At 40.2% G+C, this 4,751-nt stretch overlaps 1 pseudogene; it reads left to right on the top strand.

Moving 5' to 3' along the window:
• The first annotated feature begins 2,650 nt into the window (after positions 1–2,650).
• On the top strand, positions 2,651–3,093 carry LOC118540619 (6-pyruvoyl tetrahydrobiopterin synthase pseudogene; annotated as a pseudogene).
• Positions 3,094–4,751: the final 1,658 nt, after the last annotated feature.

Here is a 4,751-nt window from a genome sequence, read left to right as displayed (position 1 = left end):
CTCCAAGAAGTGTTTATTATGCACATAAAAGCTTGAGAACCATTAGACTAGATAGGATGGAGGTATAAGATAAAGTAAACCTTTTATGCAACATGACGGAGTTTGAGCTCTATAATATGGGTGATGGAAAAATCACCATTGTATGTATCAGTCTGGCAGGGATGAGATGGGGACAGCAAAACCAGTAAAGTAACTTTCACATTGGGCCAGGGAAAAAATGATGAGGACACCAACAAAGACATATACAAAGAAGACATATATGAAATAATGAGGGTGGTAAAATCAGCTCGGCTTGATGCAGAGTTGAGGGAGAAATATGGGTCAGAGATTCTGCCAGGATTTATCTTGAAAGAATGATGATACCTGTTTTCAGTTTAAGATATATTGACTATGAGATGCCTATGGGATTTCCAGGTGTAGGTGACCAGCAGGTAGCTGACTTTCAAACTGGAGCATCGTGAAGACCCAGGTGTCTTCCAGAACTGGGTGATTAGCCGGTGATATGGACTTAATTGTGTCCCAAAATTCATATGTTGAAGCCCTAATCCCCAATGTGACTGTATTCAGAGACAGGACCTACAGGGAATTAATTAAGGTTATATGAGGTCCTAAGGGTAGGTCCCTGATACAACTGGATTAGTGTCCTTATAAGAAGAGATACCAGAATGTTTCCTCTCTCTTTCTAATGCAAGGACACCAAGAAGTTGGCCATCAGCTAGCCAGGGAGAGAGCTTTCAACAGGAGCTGAATTGGCCAGCACTTTGATCTTGGACTTCCCAGCCTCCAGAACTGTGAGAAAATAAATTTCTGTTTGTTAAGCCATCCAGTTTATGGTATTTTATTATGGCAGTCAGAGCTGACTAACACAGCCCACTTCTCACTCCAGCTGTGCACCCCTGGGACACCTCATCTTTATGCTCTATGCCACCTATTCCTAGGTAGCTAAGGTAAGTGTACCTAAAGGCAGAGGGAGCCTACAGTTTCAGCTGAGAGGCGGGAGTGGTAGTCAGGGAGCTATGAGTTGAAAAGTAAATGCAAATTTCGAAAGTATAGAATAAAGTTTTAAGAACTGTGAAACAGAAAGAAAAGAGACCAAGCGGTAGGTAGGTAGAGAGAGGGTCAAGAGAGCTCACTAAAAATGGGAGAACTCAAGGGACACCTGGGTGGCTCAGTTGGTTAGGCGGCTGACTCTTGATTTCAGCTCAGGTTATGATCTCAGGGACCTGGGATCGAACCCCTAGTCAGGCTCTGCACTCAGCAGGGAGCCTGATTGAGGATTCTCTCTCTCCCTCTCCCTCTGCCCCTCCCCTTGTTCGCTCTCTCTCCCTCTCTCAAATAAATAAATCTCTTTTAAAAAAAGTTATCAAGAAGGATATTTATCAGAGTATTACTGATAATACCAAAAATATCAGGAGCCAACTAGATACCTAGTAAGAATATTACTTAAATAAATAATAGTATACTCACACCGTGGAATATCATACAGTCACTAAAAATGGTGTTATAAAAGTAGATAAAAAAATGTTCACAGGGTGCCTGGGTGGCTCAGTTGGTTGGGCAACTGCCTTCGGCTCAGGTCATGATCCCGGAATCCTGGGATCGAGTCCCACATCAGGCTCCTGGCTCAGTGGGGAGCCTGCTTCTCCCTCTGACCCTCTTCCCTCTCATGTTTTCTCTCTCTCTCATTCTCTCTCTCAAATAAATAAATAAAATATTTAAAAAAAAAGAAATTAAAGGCTAAACTAAGAACCCTTGGAGGAGTAGAAGGATTAACAACTATCCACTACAATCTGGATACTGACTCTGGGTAGTAAATACTTGAAGAGTAAACCCACGACATTCTTCTGCTATGGAAAAAAAAAAATATGTGGATCATTCTCTCAGGACCTCAACTAGTAAATAATAAAATAATATATGATAATGTGATGTAATTAAAAAATATAATAAAAATGAAGCTAATTACTTCCAGACTCTGCTCTGATCCTATGTGCAAATATAGAAAATGGCAGAGATAAAACAGGGATGCACTGACAACACTGACTCCTCCCAGTCACTTACAGGGGATCTTGAAGTGTGGAAAGAAAATACCCACAAAATCAAATGTCCTGGTACTATTTTAGATAATCAAGAAGTCCAAAGTGGACTCCTCCTGATCATTACCCTAGTGTTCCTAAAATATCGGGGCATATTACGACACAAATGTCTAGCTAAATCTGCAAAGGGCAATGCCATCTCCTGGGAAGACTGTCACTCCTAGTCCAGAAAGCCTGGATTTATACCAGAGGGACAAATTCAATTGAGGGATTAAACCAAAGTTCATTAAAGCCTATTGAATTAAATGTGGATAACATGTCCTTATTAAATGAAGAGTCCTTCTCTGATATCTTTGCAGGATTTATTTGAAAAGAGCATGTAGAGGGCGCTTGGGTGGCTCAGTCCGTTAAGTGTCTTCCTTCGGCTCAGGTCATGATCCCAGGATCCTGGGATTGAGTCCCACATCAGGCTCCTAACTCAGACAGGAGCCTGCTTCTCTCTCTGCCTGCCGCTCTCCCTGCTTGTGTGCACTCGGTCTCTCTCTCTCTCTCTCCTCTCTGACAAAGTAATAAAAGTCTTAAAAAGCCCGCCACCAGCCAAGTGAGGAGGCGAGGCAATGAGCGTGGTGGGCGCCGGGGAGGGCTGTCACAGCCGGGCGCTGGTGTCCTGTCTCGTCTCCTTCAGCGCGACCCACCGACTCCACAGCAAATCTCTGAGTAATGAAAAAAACTTAAAACTGCTTGGGAAATGCAACAATCTAAATGGCCATGGGCACAATTATAAAGTTGTGGTGACGGTGCATGGAGAGATTGATCCTGTCACAGGAATGGTTATGAATTTGACCGACCTCAAAGAGTATATGGAGGAGGCAGTTATGAAGCCCCTTGATCATAGAATTTGCATCTGGATGTGCCATACTTTGCAGATGTTGTAAGCACGACAGAAAATGTAGCTGTATATATCTGGGGAAACCTCCAGAAATTTCTTCCTCTGGGAGTTCCTTATAAAGTAGTAGTGTATGAAACTGATAATAATATTGTTGTCTATAAAGGAGAGTAGCTTTTAGGGGTTAATACTGTAGAAAGACTAATTTCTTTCCATATTTGAAAAAGGTCTTTATCCCCTAGGACTATTAAGAAGTCCTCACATACTTGTTATGCCTCCACATTGTGTTCCGGAGTGCCCAAGTGATTGAAATCGTTGTGTGTAAGACCTGTTGTGAATTCAAATCTATCTTAAAACCAAAATTGTAAAACATCCTGAGTATCATTTAGAGAGTCTTTTATTTATAGATTAAAAATAATTTCATTTTCGGTAAAATGTTGTGGTGTGGAATTTAAAAGTAAAATAAATCAATTTTTGTTTTTCCGTTATCTCAAAAAAAAAAAAATCTTAAAAAAAAGAAAGAACAGAGCATGTAGAGATGAACACTAAGAAGCAAGTCATTGACCTCTTTGGTATACAGCACCATTGAGGTTAGTGATTGTGATGAGGTCACTAATGTGAGAGCTAGCTTGTATTTCTACATAAAGAGAAGGGAAAATATGTCAGAAAATAAACCCAAAAGAGGCACTTCAAAAATACATTCCCCAAGATATTTGATCTATTAACAAAAGAACAGACCTTTAAAAACTATCCTAGAGGCAGTCTGGAGAATCTCAGTAGAATTTCAGCAAATTCTGTGTATGAAACCACATACGAAGTTATAAAAAATATTCATGCCTCAGATATTGTGATTTAATTGGAATGGAATACAGCCTGTGCATTAGGATTTTTTAAAAGCTGACAATTCTAATGTGCAACAAAGTTTAAGCATCATTGAAAATCACTATATCATTCAGGGTTTTTTTTTCTTCTATTCAACCAATATAGCGCTTATCAACATATTCTATAATTTTACTTTCCTTTAAAGCAAAAATTTTAAATTACTTAATGAAATATAGTGGAGTAGGAAGGTAGAGGTCAAAGATGTGGGGCCCCAGCTCTGACGGGGTATTTATATAGGCTTTTCTGGGCCTGGGCTTCATCAGGTGTAGTACAAAAAGAAAAAGATCAGGGGCGCCTGGGTGGCTCAGTCGTTAAGCGTCTGCCTTCGGCTCAGGTCATGATCCCAGAGTCCTGGGATCGAGCCCCACATAGGGCTCCCTGCTCAGCGGGAAGCCTGCTTCTCCCTCTCCCACTCCCCCTGCTTGTGTTCCCTCTCTCGCTGTGTCTCTCTCTTCAAATAAATAAATAAAATCTTTAAAAAAAAAAAAAGAAAGAAAAAGATCAGATTTACTGACCAACAAGTACATTCTCCCTACACTGTGGAGTATTCTCTCATTTCATCCATTGCCAATATTGTGACTATTTACCCCGTTGATATATATGAGAAGACTGGAACTCAGAATATTGAAATTGTCTAAGGCCACTTACCTACTAAGTATGAAAATGAGGGTTTGAACAGCTAGGCTTATTCCACTAACACATGAATGCTTTCCAGAGTCCCTGAGAGTCTTAAAATTCTCTAGGAATACCAGCTACAAATGGGATCAAAACTACCACTTGCTCAAGGACTGTTTTATACTGGAATGAAGGATTGAAATCAGTTGGCACATTTTATTCTTTTTCAAAAAGAAGTCAAGTGATAGACACTATCAAAAAAATAATAATAATAATCCTTCCACCTAATGAAATTAACATCTCTTTATACCCAGGGGCTTAACAAATGCATGAGA

The sequence above is a fragment of the Halichoerus grypus genome, chromosome 3, assembly GCF_964656455.1.
Source record: "Halichoerus grypus chromosome 3, mHalGry1.hap1.1, whole genome shotgun sequence".
Taxonomy (NCBI): domain Eukaryota; kingdom Metazoa; phylum Chordata; class Mammalia; order Carnivora; family Phocidae; genus Halichoerus; species Halichoerus grypus.
The sequence above is the reverse complement of the archived record's forward strand: the minus strand, read 5'-3'. Positions and strand labels throughout refer to the sequence as shown.